The sequence below is a fragment of the Mirounga leonina genome, unplaced genomic scaffold, assembly GCF_011800145.1.
Source record: "Mirounga leonina isolate KUSES-001 unplaced genomic scaffold, KU_Mleo_1.0 Mir_168, whole genome shotgun sequence".
Taxonomy (NCBI): Eukaryota; Metazoa; Chordata; class Mammalia; order Carnivora; family Phocidae; genus Mirounga; species Mirounga leonina.
In genome coordinates this window covers 65324114-65344439 of record NW_023270426.1, presented here as the reverse complement: position 1 = coordinate 65344439, position 20326 = coordinate 65324114, and the positions used below count along the sequence as shown (strand labels likewise).

Sequence of the window (20326 nt, the reverse complement as noted above, 5' to 3'; positions counted from 1 at the left end):
TATGGGAAGCAATGGGTTGGATTGTCACTATCATGGCACTCCAGGTCGATATGAAGTTCTCAACTATGACAGCAGTAGAAGTGAAAAGGAGGGAATGATTACAAGTCACGTTGAAAAGGGAGAATACCCAGGAACTGAGGCTCCCCTGGGCCAGACAGTCTGTAAGATGGAGTGACGGAGGAAAGTCTATGTCAATTCCCGATATACATTCTGGCTTGGATAACTGGAAGAAAGAATGCCATTCATTGAGATTGAGAATATAGGTTTTCAAATTCTCTCTCTTGTTTTTTTTGGGGGGGGGGTGTAAGAGGAGCAATAATGAGAATGGAGTTAGGGGATGGCATTTGTTATAGGGCACGACATATTTAATACATAGACAGGTGGAGATGTTTGATTAACAGCATGTTACAGAGTTAAAGACTTAACTTTAGAAAGTTCAAATCCTGCCTCTTCCACTGACTGCTTGACCTCAAACGGTTACCAAACGTTCCTTCACCTCAATATCCTCACCTATAAATGTGGAAAACAGAACTATTTTATAGGACTGTTAAGAGGATTAGGTCATGTGGATCTGGATTCAAAACAGGGATCTGCGTGGAAGATTCAGATTTCAGAATCACCTGGGTATACAAAATGAAAACCATGCAGATGAGTGAGACTACTGAAAGGGAGGTAAAAGTCAGAGAGCATCAGCACTGAAAAGGTGGGCAGAGGAAGAGGGGCAGAAACGGAGAATAAGAAGGAATGTACCACAGGTAGGAAAATTAGGACAGTAGCATCTCAGAAAATAAAGGAAGTTTTCATGAAGGAAGTGATCAGCATTAAATGTCTTAGAAAGGTCACAGAAAATGAGGCCTAGAGAGGCCACTAGATCTGGCAACCAGAGAACCAGTGACTTTTATAAAGCACCTTCAGGGGCACAGTAGGAATGAAAGCCTAACTTAAACAGTCCAAAGAATGGAAAATTAACATGGGAAGGCAAGAGCTGCAGACTCTTCCTTCAAGGTACATAGTGATGTGTCAAGAAAAAAACACAGGGTCAAGAAAGAAAATATGGCACAGAGAAGAGTTAAGTTCTTTTGTTTTGTTTTTTGTTTGTCCGTGTTTAAGATGGGAACAACTTAAGCATGAAGGAAAAGTAATGAATGCCAAAATGTGGAGGTGAAGGAGTAGACGAGAGGAAATGCTGGGGTAGGAAGACATCACAAAAACTCCAGTAGCCTTGATGGGAACGAGACACTTCTCCTCTGATCCTGGGAGACAGAAAGTGAAGACAGAGAAGAAACCTGTATAAGCACATGAAAAGCTGAGGATGTGACCACAGACAGCCTCCATGTTCTCTGCGACGGAAGAATCAAGGCCATGTGCTCAAAGGCACTTGTGGAGAAGGCATAAGGGGATTAAGGAGAAAAATACAGGACAGAAGCTATGGCAGAGGACCAGGGAAGGATGACGCAAGGACAGAATATGGCTGAGAAGTTCACTACACCCGGCAGAATGTGCCATACTACCAGTCTCCATAAATGCCTTTAGCAGTGCTTACCAGCCCAAGTCTAAAAGAAGAAAAAGCGGGTTATGTGTATTTTACCACAATTACAAAAATGAAAAAATAAATGCCAAAAAGTTTTTAAAGAGTAGAGAAAGCAGATGGGTTAATTCGGGGTTAAATATGTAGAGAGGATGTGGTGAAAAGCTAAGGGGAAAATGCATAAGGTGCTGTCAAGAGAGAAAGTGATTAACAGAGGGATTCAATTTAGAAAACACAACAAAAAGTAAAGCTATGGCAAACAACATGATGAGCAACTCAAATTAAAACAAGAAAACTTCCCACAACTTTAATCCCTTGAAACTACCATTACATTTTCTGAGAAAATGAAATGAAATGGGGAGTATTTTCAAACCAACAAGCCAAAACAACTTGAAAAGAATAGGCCTAATTTCAACAAGGCTTTTTGGGCAGATGCAAGATTGCTATATTCAATTAGGTAATATAGCAACTTGCTATATTCAAATTGGGCCTTAACAATAAAGAATTATGCTTCTTCAGAGGCCTCCCAGACATATTTAAAAAGAGCTAGAAGCTTCAAGCATGAGGCAGCTTTTATATCTTCTAGATCATTGCCAAATGGAAACTTCATAAAATTTCTGAAGTGATGGCTAATTATCAAATAATTACTTCCCCAATAAGCAATCCTCTACCAACAAAAAGAGATTTTATTTTTTTTTAAAGTTTAATCTTAAAAAGGAAAGAAAACAACTAGAACAAAAACGGTGATTTTTCCGTATAGTTCTGATCTGACAAAACATTACCCCACTCCTCCTCAACAGACACACTCAAAGAAAACCTATTCCTATTAATCACGGCGTTCCTGTTAAGTTACAGAGAGCATTTTCTCACTTCCACTAACCGAGGACAAGTTTTAAAGATGTTCTCAACAGCCTCTTTCCCTGACACACACTGTTTGCTTACACCTCAAAGCATAAGCAGTGTCATAAAATACTAACACAGAAAGTCCTGTATGCATTCCTACTTTTACATAGTGCTTTTTCAAAAACCACATTTAATTTTCCAGTTGACAGGTCCAAGGTCACAACCTAGGATGCATGACCTGAGTAGGGTCTTTCTTTTCTTCCCCTCTCCCACCTCTCTTGTGAATAGAGCTCTAAGACAGCAGTGAATGGAAGACTAGGGGTGGGAGGCAGAAAGATCAGACAGAAATGGTCAGTTTATAAGCACCATAAGCTCACTTTATTTAGTTGTAGAAGAGACTAAAATGTAATTTTGCCTTTCAAGTTACCTCTAAAGTTCACTTCAACACATATAAAAATGCCGTGGGAGACTACTTCCAATATGACACGGTAACTGATACCAGACTTCTCTTCTTCTCGTAAGCAACTATTAAACTGGACAAAATGATGCAACTATTTTTAGCTACTGGATAAACGAGCAATAATGTGAGCTTACAATTTGCTTGCTTCTCTGCCTTGGGACAACTTTCTAATTGTAGTATGGGAAGCTAGAGTCCTAGCCGAGCACGGCTGGTGGCAGAGACAGGACACTGGAGAGGACAGAACTGTGCAGAGTGGGGACCACACAAGTTTGTATAGGGTTCCCTGAGAGTCCTTAATCAATGGTGGGCACAACTACATAAGGCTTACAAAAGAGTGGCTGTAATAAGGTTACTTTGGAGTAGATATACTAGGTCAAGCAGCATAGGGAAACATTGTCTAACCCAACCTGAATAAAGAGAACTCATGAACACTCTGCACATCACTTTGAAATGCTAGAAAGACTTCACTTTAAGGGAAAAGGCACACCCTAGAATAAGACCAACTCCAGACCACATTAACGAAGTTTAAAACCAAGCCCTAAAAACCCACACAGCAAAAAGAGTCTGGGGGCAGAGTTGTGCTAAGTTAGAGGAGCCTGAAAAAAACTTTCAGCTTTCCACAGATATTCCCCAGCAAACCTATATAGGGCCATCAGCCAGTAACTAAACTGCTACTAAAACAAACACCACTCTACAAAGAAAACTTTTTTTTAAGTCAGCATCTCTACAATGTATCAACACTGTTCAATACATAATAAAAACATTACTAGACATTCAACAAAACAAGAAATGGGACCCATAAGAAAAAATAAGTCATTAGAAACTGACTTTAAGTTGGCCCAAATATTGCATTTAGTAAAAACTTCAGAGCTGCTATTTGAAATATGTCTTAAATAAAGGAAAATGTTGTTAAACAACAATAACAACAAAGGAGAATACATGAACAGATGAGACTCTCAGCAGAGAAATTGAAACTACAAAAAAGAATCAAATGGGGGGGGGAGGAAATTCTAGGACTGAAAGGTTCAATAATTAAAATGAAAAAGTCACTGAACGGACTTAATAGTAGATCGGAGATGGCAGAACAAAGAGTCCATGAACTTGACAGATCACTAGCAATTACCAATTTGAGGAACAAAGAAAAAAAGGATTGAAGAAAAATGAATACAGCATCAGAAAATTGTGGAACAGTATCAGACTGTCTAACACATGTAATAGGATTCCCAAAAGATTCTGAAAATAAAGCAGAAAAAATATTTGAAGACACAAAAGTTAAAATTTTATTAAGTTTGATGAAAACACTATTTACCAGATCCAAAAAGCTCATCAAACTCCAAAAACAACAAATACAAAGAAAACTGTATCTAGCTATATCACAGTCAAACTGCTGAAAACCAAAGACAAAGTCTTTTAAAAAGCCTAAAAACAATATGTTACATACAGGAAAAAAATAATACAAAGAACACTAACTTTTTATCATGACAATGGGGGCCAGAAGATGACAGAACAACATTTTTAAGGGGCTGCAAGAAAAAAATTTGTCAACTCAGAATTCTATATCTGGTGAAAATATCCCTCAAAAATGAGATAAAGATCTTCTCAAATAAATAAAAGTGGACAGAACTAATTTCAAGCAGATGTGCACTTTAAGATACTATAAAGGAGGTTCTTTACGCTGGAGGGAAATGATACCAGACAGAAACTCAGATGTGCAGGAAGGAAAGAATACTAGAAATGATGAGTAAGTTGTTAAAAATAAAAGTTTATGTTCTTTATTCTTCTTAAAATTTCCTTAAAAGACTGCATATTAAAGCTATCTGCTTAAAGCAAGATAATATGTGAGTTTTTAACATATATAAAAATAAAAATACGACAACAAGAGCACAAAGAATAGAGAGGGTGGATAAGAAGAATTAAATTATATTTGTGAATTGAGAAGGGGAAATGATAAGTGTCCAGTGAGAAGTAGGAGGTGTAAAGTAAGAAGAGAGAAGTGTCAGGTGTAAAATGTTCAATGACATAATATTCACAATAAAAAGACTTTAATAAGTTAAGGGTACATATTATTAACCTAGAGTGTTCAATAAAAATGTCATTTAAAAGATGGATAGCTAAAAAGTCAGTAAAGAAAATAAAATGAGGGTGTCTAGATGGCTCAGTTGGTTAAGCGACTTCCTTCAGCTGAGGTCATGATCCTGGGGTCCCAGGATCGAGTCCCGCATTGAGCTCCCTGCTCAGCAGGGAGTCTGCTTCTCCCTCTGATCCTCCCCCCGCCATGCTCTCTCTCTCAAATAAATAAAATCTTTAAAAAAAAAAAAAAAAGAAATATTAAAAAATACCCAATTCAACCAAAAGGGGGCATTAGAAAAGAAACAGAAACAAAAACAAAAGGGACAAAAACAATGGCAAAATGGTAGATTTAAACACAATCACATAAATAACTTCATTAACTGTAAATGGAGTAAACATTCCAACTAAAGGACAGAGATTATCACACTGGATTAAAAAAAGCAAGGCTCAACTACACACTGCCTATAAGAGATACCTTTTAAATTTAGGGACACAAATAGATTAACAAATTAGAACAAAATTTTATGATGGTAAAAGAAATTCATCAGGATAAGATACCAAGCTTAAATATGTACGTACCTAATAAGGGAGCTTCAAAATTCAAAACAGAAAATGATAAAACTCAAGAAACAGAAACATCCACAACCATAATTGGAGATTCTATCATCTTTCTCTTCATAATTAATCAAACAAGTAGACAACAAACAAGCCACGGAATATCTAAGCAATACTATCAACTAATTTGGCCTAAAAGACATTTATAGAACATTACACCAAACAACTGCAGAATATCTATGTAACAGTCACCAAGATGGGCCATATACTGGACTATAAAATAAATCTCAATAAACTTTAAAAGACTGAAAGAGGGACACCTGGGTGGCTCTGTTTGTTGAGCATCTACCTTCAGCTCAGGTCATGATCCCAGGGTCCTGGGATCAAGTTCCCATTGGGCTCCCTGCTCAGTGGGGAGTCTGCTTCTCCCTCTGCCTGCCACTCCCCCTGTTGTGCTTGCTCTCTCTCTCTCTCTCTCTGACAAGTAAATAAAATCTTTAAAAAAGTAATAAAAGACTGAAAGAGTTTTTTTAGAGACTATGATCTCTGACCACAATAGAAATAATTTTAAAACCAATAGTAATAAATTATCTAGATGATCTCTAGATATTTGGAAAACAGAAAACAAACTACTAAATAATTCAGAAGTCAAAGAATAAACCACAAAGAATTTAGAAACTATCTGAAATAAATAATAAAATTTTTTTTTAAATTGAGAGAAATCCACTTTAAATGCCTTTATTAGAAAGAGGTTTAACCTTGCTTTGCTGAGGTTTAAAATCAGTGATAAAAGTTTCCACCCTAAGAAAGCACAAAGAATAGTATAGTAAGCCTAAGAGAAGAAATAATAAAGAACAAAGCAGAAATCAATGAAATAGAAAACAGAAATAACAGAAAATTAATAAAGCAAAAAATGCTGGAGGGCAGGAAAGTAGTATTACTGGCTCTTAATCATATTCTCCTAGAAACTAGCCTTCAAATCAACATTATGTCAGGTCCTCGTGGATCTCCAAGACCAATTTTTCACTTCTCAAAAGTCTAGTTAGGTTCGTGTAAGAGACAGATCAGAACTGGGTCCTGGGCTAGAGACAGAGATTCTCTTTCACAAGCCCCTCAGCCTTCTATCTGTACCTCTTCTAAGAGTATCTGATAAACACAAAATCATTTAGCCAGTGATAATGCTAGGCTACATCCAAATTTAGAAAATCCATATGTTCTCCCCCTCCTCTTAAAAATAAAAAGCTAGAATTTTTTTTTTTTTTTTGTAAATCCAGGTACTTAAAAGAAATTGGAGAGCTATTTAAAGGAAACCTCTTATAATCTCTTCAACAGTAAAAAAGTATTCTTATGCAAAAAACCCTTACTTAACTCATCTATTTCTCAATTTAGATTTTTGTATATTGTTTTCTTAAAAAAAGAAATCTTTTTTAAAACCATTTAAGAGAAACTATACATTTAGCAGAAAACTCAAGATCACATGTGTAAACAAATTAATGTAAAAGCATGAACTGTTCTTATGCAGCTCCTACACCAACAATATCCAATTCAAGGACAGGAAAAGGCTGCAAAGCATTCCGCCTTTTTTGACACCACATTCGCTAGTTTCCAAAAGTGAATGGACAACATAAAGGCTACAAGAAAAATATCTTTTTAAGTGTCCATTTAAAATTTTAACTGAGTACTTCTCAATAAGAAAACGAAAAAGAAAAAAGAAGGGCCTCATTTTTAAGCATTTGATTTAAAGTGCTTAATTTATTTAGGGTAAATCACAACTCTGAGGTTCATTCTGCAGAAATACAACCATCCTGCAGTAGTTCAGGTTATTTGTGAAACCAATCTCCAGAGCCAGCACCATTGTTCTAAATCTCAGGGAGTCAATGGCCAAACCTATATTTAAACTAACTAGATCATTCCTCAGCTCTCAGCCATGCTTCAACAAATCCTTAAACACATACAACCACGCACAGTGTTCGCTCTGCCTCTGACCGGTATGTGAGACCATATATGTATAACATACATCTCAGTTTCTCTCAAGCATGCATGGCTGTTGTGGTCACTTCACATTTTACCCTTAGCCCGCACGCTACACTCTCCTCAGCCCACAGGACTCTCTTTTCTTGCTCTTTATTACACTAGTCCAATGCAGTCTTTTCAAATCCCTAGTTTCTTTCACCTTTTTAAAATCAATTCAACTATTACTGGAACAAATGTCCTACTGTGACCCATTCCCCTACTCTCCCTAAAATAGCACACTATAAAAATTAAGATGCCTAACTGGTCTCAGGATGAAAAGGTTAGAAGGCCTGCAATAAAGAAACGCTTAAATGGGCCCTTAAAAAAATAACCCAGTGAGACTTTCACAGATGATATCTTTTTCCCCTATGGTAACTTCTGAGACAATCTAGGGAAAGCAATTTGATTTATAGTAAACTTGACATTATCTAGTCATCATTCGCAAGTAATCCTGCCAACTTGATTGTTTATCCAGTACAGGCTTTCTTCTTTGGTAACCAGTGTGCACAGAGTTGTGTTTATAATTAGACTGTGCAGTGTTAATTATGCTGGCCGCCCTGCCAATGTTCTACAGAGCCTACAGGGAGAGATCAAAACAATCATTCCCAAATCATGAGTCACCTCACTCTTTCCACACTACAAACCCCTGGCAGCCTCTCAAATGGGGAAAATGATAGTTGTGCACACAAAATGCTTATATAGCCTTTCACATTTAGGATGAAGTATGAAGTTCCAAAACCTGCTCCATACATTTTTCTAGAATTTTTCTACATTTTAATTCTGTAACTTTTTGCTTATTACAGAATTATAGTTTGAAGGCGAGAAGGTTTAGAAAAATTTCAAGGCCTGGTTTAACCTATAAAGAAGGGAAGTTCTGCATAGGTAAATTGTAATTATAGATTTTGCTTCACATTTAAACAGTTCCTCCAGGGACAGGCTCTTCTCTCATTCATCTTGGTATCCCTGCTGCCCTGCAGGGAAAACAGCTGTAATAAATGCTGAAATGAAAGCAGCAACATCCAAGACATTAAAAGTAAGTATTAATTAATGAAAATTACCTCCATGTCCATTCATAGATTCTCCAAGGGCTAAACCCAGGTTTACTGAAACTTGGAGTAAGATAGAATTAATATGCTAGCTATGAGGTTAACACCTGCTGTGGCACTGAGTCCTAAATCAGCAGGGCTTAGTAGTACTTCAGTGGTTATGGGCTTTGAGTCACTGCATTTCATTTCTTCTGGACACTGACTCTTCGGACTTCTTATTACATTTCCTCCTCTTCCCTCAAAGCCAGTGTATAATTTAAATCAATTATGGTTTAGGAGGCATAAAGTTTAGTGCTGAGGAACCTGTGGATTCTGGTTCTGGCTCCACCACTTAGTGTGTTGTTGGGATCTCCGTTTTCTTATAGGTAAAATGGAGATAACGACTGCCCTGTCTGCTCAGATTACCACAGGGGTCAAATAAGATAAATGGGTCATAACACTTTGCAACTCTGAAGTGCTACATTAATAGTTCATTGCTCATATATTAAATAATTATGGTAGGAGCTTCAAAATCATAAGCAAATAAACACATCTTTTACTTTTCAGCCAAGCACACTAGCATTTCTCTTTAAGATGCATCAGTACAATTTCCCCCTTACACCTTTTACTATAGAAGATGTTATATGTCACCCACAGCACACATCAGTAAATAAATTCATAAGATAAGTCAAGCCCCCAAACCCCATTTTATCGTCTGTGCCACAAATACCAAATGATAACATAAGCAACAATTTCAGCCTCTCGATGTCTTTTAAGATGAGCAACAGCAATGTCCATAGAGGATTTCAGCCAGTGTGGAACAGGATAACTTGAGATAATTCTATCTGTTTCACAGAGATTTTAATACACAGGTTTTATATTTTAAGTCCTCTGACTTCTGAGATATTTGCCAAATGGCTGCCTTGATTGTAAAGATACTACAACCCTTCCCAAAATATCTCTAGGGATTAAGTGTATCTAAAGGCCATGTTCATTTACTATAATTGCATTTACACAATAAAACTCAGATAACCAATGACAGCTACAATTTGTAAGAAGGCAATTTAAATTTATATAATGCTCACACTTTCTGATTAAAATAACCTAAAGGGCAGCATTACATAGCCATCAATTTTATTTTACCAAACTAAAACACTCAGTCAATAAATTTTTCACCATCTTCAAATTCTACACCATATTATATTCCCCGAGTCTAATCACAGCTGTTACTTTCTGTACAGTTTTGTAATCCTATAAGCAAAAGTCAACATTTCAGTGCATGAGGGGAACAGCAAAGATGAACTGGCTACTTTTACGTTGCAGCTATGAAGCACATTATTTTAAATATCAAGGAGAACATTTAAGATGAAAAGGAGGCATTCTACTAGAGAATGCCAATAACCAAGAGTATCAGACACAAACAAGGGCTATAGCACATAAAGAAGGCTGCCATGAAATGCTTCGGATATGGAATTTAATGTAAAGGATCAAGGAGAGGGACAAACAAATACCTGTAGTTTAATACAAACCTTAATTGTAAAACGAGAATAAAAAAATGAGGGGCGCCTGGGTGGCTCAGTCGTTAAGCATCTGCCTTCAGCTCGGGTCATGATCCCAGAGTCCTGGGATCGAGCCCCGCATCAGGTTCCCTGCTCAGCGGGAGGCCTGCTTCTCCCTCTCCTACTCCCCCTGCTTGTGTTCCCTCTCTCGCTGTCTCTCTATCAAATAAATAAATAAAATCTTTAAAAAAAAAAATGAGAGAAGAGTAATTTCCTTCAGTAAAGGAAGAAAATTTTTTACCTCAACAAAGTAGGTGTGTTTTTAACTTATGTCCACTTAAACCTCCAAATTAACCGATGTTCTCCATTCCCCTCAAAAGACGTTTTCTGATGCCAGGTGCCCACTGAGTGCCAAAAGGGCTATTCTCTAGAAGGTCCAAGCACTATGTCCCCACAAGAGCAGCTGTATTCTTGCCAAGGATTGGTTGTTCTCCAATCAATATATACTAGCTAAAACTATAATTGTAGTTATACAATAATTACTGCATTAAATGAAAAAAAGAAAGAAAACGGTTTCTGTGAAAACTGAGCATGCAGCAGAAAGACCCTACAAAAGTAAGTCCCCCAAATAACAGGGCTGCCAAATTAAGTATTAGCAAGTAAAACAAAAAGATTGGGGAAGGAGGGCCCTACAGAAGAATTTTTGCCCCCAGCCTTCCAAGTGTCTAGGTTCTCAAACCACTTGAAAAAAAAAAAAGACCTGGAAATTACAGATGCATAATGGGTAGCACAGAAGAAATATGAAGAACTCTAATCAGTGGACCCACATGCAAAATAAAAGCTTTAGTCAATAAGACAATATTAGTAACTAAGTTTACACATTTTGAATTGAAATGCTAAAGCAATGTATTTTTCTTTATGGTGTCCATTCTTAACTAGGTTTTCAAAGATATTCATTATATATGAGATCATGTTAAAGGAAAAGTGATCTAAATCTAAGGTTCACCCTAATAGTTCATCCTGACAATCAAGAGCACACACACATCTAAGTTCCCCCAAACACAAATCATAATATATACATCTACTTGTGAATGTCTAAAGAATAATTTTACTAGGGGCGTCTGGGTGGTCAGTCGTTAAGCATCTGCCTTCGGCTCAGGTCATGATCTCAGGGTCCTGGGATCGAGCCCCATATCGGGCTCCCTGCTCAGCGGGAGGCCTGCTTCTCCCTCTCCCACTCCCCCTGCTTGTGTTCCCTCTCTCGCTATGTCTCTCTCTGTCAAATAAATAAAATATTTAAAAAAAAAGAATAATTTTACTATAACACTTAAGAACTTTGCTCTGCAGTTATACTTACTGAGGAAATTAAACCACAGAATGTTTAAAATCATGTCTCATCAATACATGTCAAAACTTAAAATATATTCTTTGACCAAGTAACTCCACAAGAGAAATGCATCCCATGAATAACTGCAGAAAGATGTATATATAAGAATGTTTACAGCTGTCTTGTTTACACAGCAAGAAAAAGGAAACAATCTAAGTATGGAACAATAGGGGATAGGTATATTCATACCTAATAAAATACTAGGCAGACATAAAAATTATTTACATCATAAAAGTTATTTATTTCTATTTTAAACATGGAAAGGTGTTCAAAGTATAGTATTAAGGGACGGGTGGTTACAGAATTGTAAGTAAATAAATATTCATCCGTTGAACACACTGTAAATAAAAATGTTAATACTAGTTATTTCTGGGAGGTTATTTCTGGGTATGTTGGGTGTTTTTATTATCTATATTTTCTACTTTTTATATGTGTAAAAAAAGGAAAACCCCCTCAAACATGTACAGATCATACTTTAATTTCTCAAGATCTGAAGTTAACGAACTGATGAAAAATTACCAACACTGTTGGGGTGTTTTAGAAATGGCCCTGGACGGTGGAATCAAGTAACTGGGATACCAGGACAGAACTTGCTACTGACCTTCCATTGGACTTCCTATTAAGAAGTGGAGTCTCTATCTCCACCCCTTGAATCTAATGGCTTTAAACCTTGCTTCTGTCAATGGAATACAGAAGTGACACTATAAAATTTCCAACCCTAGCTTTAGGAGGCCTTGTCGCTTTCATTATTTCTCTTCTACTGACCTGAAAGGCCCATGAGCATAAATCTGAGTTAGCCTCCCTGTGGATGAGGAACCACATTGGAAAAACAAGCTCAGCCAACAGGCAGCACCAACTGCCAGATATGCCAGTTAAGCTATTTTAAATCTTCCACCTCCAAATTAAGCTGCTAAATGACGGCTGCTACAAGTGATCTCAGGCAAGACCATTGGAAGAAACATCCAGCTGAGCCCAGTACAAATTGTTGACCTACAAAATTGGGAGCAAATAAAATGGTTATTATTTTAAGCCATTAAGTTTTGTCATTTGTTACACAGCAAAGATGAGTGATTTATCCATCACCCACATAGTAAACTATTAATATTGTGGTGTATAATTCTTACAGACTAATCTATCCCTTAAGACAAAACTGAGATTACACTGTACATAAAAGTTCTGATTCTATGGCATCTTGGAAATGGGAACACAAGCAGGGCCTCATGGTCAGACTTCAACTCTGACCCATTAGAACAGAACACGTGGTATGCAGAACACACAGCATTCTTTATACAAAAACTATGTGCAACTGTGTGGGCTTTTCTTCCAAAGCCCAAGGGCCTTGAAGTATATGACTTCATAGTTTCTTACTCCCTCATCGATAGATGTGAGGACGCTCTGCCTTGGGTCTTAGTACAGAACCATTTCAGACAATGAAAAAAGTAAGACCAAGTTCATTATCACAACCACCATCTTAATGCCACCACCAATAATGACGATGATAAAAGCCAACATTCACTAAGGGCTTTAGCATGCACTAACAATGAGCTTGGGCACAGCAGAGTAGTTAAGAATGTCTCTGAAACTGCAGTGTTCTGTCACTTCCTCTGTAACCTTGAACAAGTTATTTCATCTTCCCAAGTTCAATTTGCTCATTTGTAAAATGGAGATAATAATGGTACCTATCTCACTGAGTTGTGAGAATTAAAGATATGTGTAAAGCATTTAGAACAGAGCCTAGCACATACTAAAGTGCTAAATAATTATTAGCTTTTGGTATTATTAGTCAGCATTTTACATATGCCATCTCATTTAATTTAATCCCCACAACATTTTATACATGAAAAAGTAAGAATCAGAGAGGTTAAATAACTTGCTGGTAAGTGGCATGGCCAAATTTCAAACCTACATTTTTCTGACTGTAGTAGCTAATCCCTTCTAGGCCATGTGCCATGACTAGCAATAGTCCGGGGAATGTCAAACCGGGTCCCATGTGCCAGAGAAAAATCCCATGTCTTTGCAGCCTCTGGATCTGGGGTGGTCACAGAGCCACCTCTAGGTCAGAGCTGAAGAGCTACAGAGAGGGTTAGGATGGTGCCAGAGACTGATACAACTACCACCATGTGTCAGACACTGACACTATGGTTTCCACAACTCTGTCTGCCAGGCATTTAGTAGGTACTCAAAAAGTGCTATTTGATTTTGCCCAATTGCATTCCCTATTATGACTTCATCATAGGCAGTAAAGTGAACTTTCTCCCACTCATTAGGATTATGAAATTATCGGGGCACCTGGGTGGCTCAGTTGGTTAAGCAACTGCCTTCGGCTCAGGTCATGATCCCGGGGTCCTGGGATCAAGCCCCACATCAGGCTCCCTGCTGGGCGGGAAGCCTGCTTCTCCCTCTCCCACTCCCCCTGCTTGTGTTCGCTCTCTCGCTGTGTCTCTCTCTCTCTGTTAATTAAATAAATAAAATCTTAAAAAAAAAAAAGGATTATGAAATTATCCAAATATAATACCCATTTTACTGAAACTTTACTTTGTTTGCTACTTTAGAAAACTAAAAGCTTTTTATGAGACCCTCTAAACCTATTATATTTTACAGATAATTAATTTTTCTTCAAAGTTACTCAGCTGGTTAGTAAAAATGAATGAAACTAAGACTTTTTTTAATTTTTAAATTTTAACTTTTCTACAAGGAAATTGGAAGTGAAACAATGAGCAAATTTAACCCACAGAACTGCTCAGCTAAGTTTAGTTCTACCCAAATTCAGCTCAATGATTTTGAAAACAACCACTTTCTCAGACTTACAGGAAATGGTTAAGCAACCTCAGAGAAGTCATTTCTTCTTGTGCCATGGTAGACAAGTTTTTTTGTTTTGTTTTAAGAGTCCTTTTCAGATAATAGGGAACTTTGGAACATTGTACAAGCGCTCATCAACCTAAGGAGCAAGTCTATAAGATGCTACAGCTATTACTTTATTCTAGATATTCTTTTTCCTTCAAAAAGAGAAAAGAACTATAATATGTTTTTTAAAAAATGAGTTTTTACATTTCATAATAAAATGAATTCTCAAGACTTTGAGTCCAAACCGGAAGAAGAAAAATGAACATATTAAAATTGAACAGAGAGGCTGACAGTTCAAGACTGAGCAACATGGTTCCATCCTGATCTCAGACAAAACAGAGACTAGATATGATCGAAAAAATTATATTTTTAGGGAAATTTCTCACATTGTTCTACACCTGATTTTTTGAGAAAATCAATTTCCTGTCTCCTTCTACGCTGCAGTACTAGTTGAATCCTGGTACCAGAAAACATGATACTTGGGATGACAGACTCTGCATAATTATAAATATAGGAGTTTTCTGGCTGAGAGGACACTTCACCAATTCTTAAAATTTGTTTTTTTAATGCAAGTATTTCTAACACATTTTATTACTTTCCCATCTTCTTACAAAGACTGGTCTCAACACAGTCATCATTGGGAAAAAATGACTGCACTGCTCTTTGTTGGGAAACAGAACTCACTGTCCTAACTGATAAAAGACTATTAATATAGAAAATGACACCTCCATACCCCAAACACCAAATTGGCCAATTTGCTTAAAAATACATTTCAATCAGCAACTTAAAAGTTTATAGCAAATCATATTGTGCGGGATTTTTTTTAAGTTTTACTTTAGATTTCTTCACTGAACCAAGTTTCACTGCAGCTCTACTCCAGCTATTTTTCAGGGGGTTTACGAGCACAACTAACAGTCAATTTTGATTACGATTTACGTATCAGACAATAAATACTTCTTACAACCAAATTACTCTATTTGAAGAACCCACATAAAAGGAAAGAAAGATTGAGAAAAAAAAATGAACAGTGCCGCAAGGACCTGTAAGAAAGTAACAAAAGGACTAATATATATGTAATAGGAGTCCCAGAATGACAGGAAAAAAATACTGAGACAGAAAAATTATCAAGAAACAATGGCCCAGGGGCGCTTGGGTGGCTCAGTCGTTAAGTGTCTGCCTTCAGCTCAGGTCATGGTCCCAGGGTCCTGGGATCGAGCCCCACATGGGGCTCCCTGCTCCATGGGAAGCCTGCTTCTCCCTCTCCCACTTCCCCTGCTCATGTTCCCTCTCTCGCTGTGTCTCTCTCTGTCAAATAAATAAATAAAATCTTTAAAAAACAACAAAAAAGAAACAATGGCCCAAAACTTTGCAAATATGGTGAAAGACATATATTTATAAATTCAAGAAGTTCAATGAAAAAAAAAAGGGAAAAAAAGTCCAAAGACAACGAAACCAAGACCCAAACAATCAAACTGCTAACAACCAAAAGTAAAGAAAAACTTGAAACCAGCTAGGAAAAAAAAGTGATTTATTACATATAAGGTAATACCAGTTCAAATTACCATGAGTTTTTTTGGTTTTGTTTTTGTTTTAAAGTAAATTCTACGCCCCATGGGTCAAACTCATGACCCAGAGATCAAGAGCTGCATGCTCTATGGACTGAGCCAGCCAGCCATCCCACCGTGGATTTCTTTCTTTCTTTCTTTTTCTTAAAGATTTTATTCATTTATCTGACAGAGAGAGACACAGCTAGAGAGGGAACACAAGCAGGGGGAGAGGAAGAAGCAGGCTTCCCACCGAGCAGGGAGCCTGATGCAGGGCTCGATCCCAGGACCCTGGGATCATGACCTGAGCTGAAGGCAGATGCTTAACAACTGAGCCACCCAGACGCCCTGCCACCATGGGTTTCTTAACAGAAAACTATGGAAACCAGAAAATGAAAGAGTAACATCTTTATTTTTTTTTATATATATGGAACTATTATTATATGTTTGTGTAATATATATGATACACGTGTTATACATGTGTTATATATATTACACATTTGTGTAACCTTTTTTTAAAATACCTTTGTGTAAACATGTACCCAAAATACATAAACAGCCCTTGTAACTCACTGGGCAAAAAGATTTGAACAGCCATTTCACAAAAAAACAGATGAACTAAGGCCAAAAAAAATTATGAAAATATGTTCAACATCAGTAGTCATCAGGGAAATGAAATTAAAACCACACTGAGATACCACTATGCACACACTAGATTGGCTAAAATTAAAAAAAGTAATCATACCAAATTTTGGCAAGCATGTGGAGAATAAGCACTCTCATACACTGCTGATGGAAATGTGAAATGGTAAAACCAGTTCTTGGGGTTTTTTTAAAGATTTTATTTATTTGACAGAGAGAGCAAGAGAGCACAAAGGGGGAGCAGCAGAGGGAGAGAGAGAGAAGCAATGTCCCTGCTAGGGAGCCCAACATGGGGCTCAATCCCAGGACCCTGAGATCATGACCTGAGCCGAAGGCAGACGACTGAGCCACCCAGGCGCCCCAGGTAAAACCAGTTTGGAAAACAGTTGGCAGTTTTTTTAAAAGTTAAAACATACAGCTACCAAATGACCCTATCAATCATCTCCTAGGTACTTAACTAAGAGAAACAAAAACAAATTGTCTACAAAAAAACTTGTATTTGAGTGTTCACAACAGCTTTATAATAACTCAAACTGGAAACAAACATCCATTGAGAGGTGAATGGACAAACAAATGATGATATATCAATACAACAGAATACTATTCAGCAATTTAAAAAAGAAAAAAGAAAAAAAGAACTACTGATATTACATGGATGAGTTTCAAAATAAATTATACTGAGTGAAAAAACCAGGCCAAAAAAGATAGTGCATGATTCCATTTTTACAAAATCTATATAATTCTATTTACATAAAATTCTATAAAGGTTAAGGGCACCCGGGTAGCTTAGTAGGTTAAGCATCTGCCTCTCTCTCCCTGCTGCTCCCCCTGCTTGCACGCTCTCTCTGTCAAATAAATAAATAAAATCTTTTTAAATAGTCTATAAAAGTAGAAAATAAACTCATCTGTAGTAACACAAAGCAGATCAGTAACTGCCTAGGAATGAGGATGGAGGGAGGCATAAATTATATAAAGCTTTTTTGTTTTGCTTTAAGTTGAAAAAATGTAACACCAAGAATCAGGAATATGCAATACTTTGGTACTCTGATTTTAATTATAAAAAGGCCAATTTGAGAGGTTTATTTGAACAATAACTACACATTCACCCATCAGACTTCAGGACTTTGTTACAAAATTACTTTTTGTCCACTCACACAAAGGAAGCATAAAAGGTCTCCTGTTTTTTTTTGTTTGTTTGTTTTTTAAAGATTTTATTTATTTATTTGACAGAGAGGTAGAGAGAGAGCACAAGTAGGCAGAGTGGCAGGCAAAGGGAGAGGGAGAGGGAGAAGCAGGCTCTCCGCTGAGCAGGGAGCCGGACATGGGGCTTGATCCCAGGACCCCAGGATCATGACCTGTTTTTAAAAGTATTCCTGACACTTACTATAAACTCCCAGAGTTAAAGGCTTTCTCCTTAATATTAATAACTATTTCAAAGTACTTCGAATGGATGTGTTAGCATGGGTGGGTCTATTACCTATTTTTCTAGAACTCTAGCTCAAGTTGGCTGAACTTATGTGTACATGCCAGGGTTTCCATGTTTCCATGTGATCACAGTTAACCATATGTCTTATTTTGGGGGCAAGACAGTTTTAAGTAGATCAGTCCTAGTTACTCATGGCCCCAAAGAGCCCAGAGAAAAAAAAGAAGGTTGACTTCAGTTCTCTTAAAGGTCTAGATCATTCTATGATGGGGAAAGTATGGTACAAAGGGTTTTGTTTCATTCTGGACTCCATAGTTAAAGACAAACAGAAAACAAAAATAATTGAACTTTGTAGGCCTTTAATTCATTATAATTAAGATAAGTCTAAGACCTCACTCAAGGACTGAGGAGTTAAATAATGTATCCATATTAAGTGTATGTTGGAGGGAGGGTGTATTGAGAAAGAGGGGCAGCTTGTTGAAAAATTCTGCAGGTATAAACAGAAAATAGATAAAAATCAATTTTTTAAAAGATAATTTAATCATTTTTAAAAATTTGTGTCCTCCCAAAAACCATCCAGGGCTGGAATAAAATGACCTTAGAGTCCTCAAATAACCGAGGCATCTTGAGGTGTGGCTCATCAGATATGCCTGGCTAGAACATTTCCTCTTCCTATGACCTAGATCTATCTTAAGACACTTGCTGCCCAATTCCATCAGCTCTGCTTTCTACCTGCTATAGACTGCGAAGGCATTCCTCTCCCGGCCCTGTAAAAGCAGGTTTAATGTTTAAAGTAACAGTTCTCAAGGTGCAGTATGGGTACCCCTGGGAATCCCTGATACTCTTTTAGTGGCCCTCAAGGCCAAAAACTGTTTTCATATTGAGATGTTACTTGCCGTTTTCATTCCCATTCTCTCATACGTATACAGTGGAGTTTTCCATGGGCTACACAACACATGATACAACAGATTGAACACAGAAGCAAATCTGAAAACCCAGTTGTCTTCTATTAAGCCAGACATTAGAGAGATTTGCAACGACATAAGATAATTGCTCTCACTAATTTGTTTTGGAGGATAGCTTTTTTTCACTTAAAAATGTCATTTATGTTGGGGTGCCTGAGTGGCTCAGTCGTTAAGCATCTGCCTTTGGCTCAGGTCATGATTCCAGGGTCCTGGGATCAAGCCCCGCATCTGGCTCCCTGCTCTGCGGGAAGCCTGCTTCTCCCTCTCCTTCTGCCCTTGTTGTGTTCCCTCTCTCACTGTCTCTCTCGTTGTCAAATAAATAAATAAAATCTTTAAAAAAAAAAACTCATTTATGTTAACACGTAAAAGGTTTTTTATTGTATTAATTTATTTTTATTTTTTTAAAAATTTCAGTGCTAATTTCTACTGCAGTAAATATCTAGAGATATAACCCATATAAACAAAATCACTTAGGGGTTCACAATCATTTCTAAGAGTATAAAAGGGGTCCTGATACCAAAAGATTTGAGAAGCATAACTCTTGCCTTCAAAGATAAAGAAAAAATTTCTAACTCTCCAGATATCATAATTCAAGCAGTGCAGTTTCATAATATTGTTTGAAAAGGCATATAGAGTAAATAAAGTAAGAAAAATAAATATATAGGCGGTTTGCATAACTTTATATGAGGGCAGGAAGGGATAAGGGGTTCTGAATCATCCTGGATTCCTGGGTCCAGAAAAAAAGAACTGAACCGTTTGTTCCTTTCAGCATCCTCAGTTAGAAGGAACGTAGACTCCAATAATTTGTGCCTATAGAAAAACACAATCTGGGCGCCTGGGTGGCTCAGTCGTTAAGCGTCTCCCTTCGGCTCAGGTCATGATCCCTGGGTCCTGGGATCGAGCCCCACATCGGGCTCCCTGCTCAGCGGGAAGCCTGCTTCTCCCTCTCCCACTCCCCCTGCTTCTGTTCCCTCTCTCACTCTATCTCTCTCTGTCAAATAAATAAATAAAATCTTAAAAAAAAAAAAAAAGAAAAACACAATCTTCTTTACCTTGAGATAAAGTATCCAAAAGGATGACTCCCTATTCCCCCCCAAATTCACACATTGAAGTGTTAACCCCCAATGTGACTATACTTGGAGACAAGGCTTTTAAAGAGATGACTAAGGTTAAATGAGGTCATCAAGGTGGGGCTGCTAAGACTGGTGTTCTTATAAGAAGAGAGAGACACGGAGCTCTGCACACAAAGGAAAAGCCAAGTGAGGATGAAGCAAGAAGGCGGGGCCAAGGCTTCTCTCCATGAAGGAGAGCCAGGAAGAACCAGAACCCAACCATGCTGGCACCTTGATCTTGGACTTCTAAACACAACTGTAAGAAAATAAAATTTCTTTGGTTTAAGCTACCTGGTCATATAGTTTTTTGTTATGGCAGGCTGAGTTAATACACTGCCTATACCATTTCTAAATAATAACTCCATAAATATACCAAGTAAGGGGGGGAATGCAGATTTATTTTAAAGGGGAAGGAG

At 37.4% G+C, this 20326-nt stretch overlaps 1 protein-coding gene and 1 non-coding gene across 6 annotated transcripts in view; both read right to left on the bottom strand.

Moving 5' to 3' along the window:
- LNPEP (leucyl and cystinyl aminopeptidase) overlaps window positions 1-20326 on the bottom strand; it is an 89585-nt gene that overhangs the window by 57127 nt on the left and 12132 nt on the right. The window lies entirely within an intron of this gene.
- LOC118017226 lies at window positions 6963-7089 on the bottom strand. Its single transcript, XR_004681089.1, has one exon. It is a non-coding gene; the product is annotated as a small nucleolar RNA SNORA13 (small nucleolar RNA).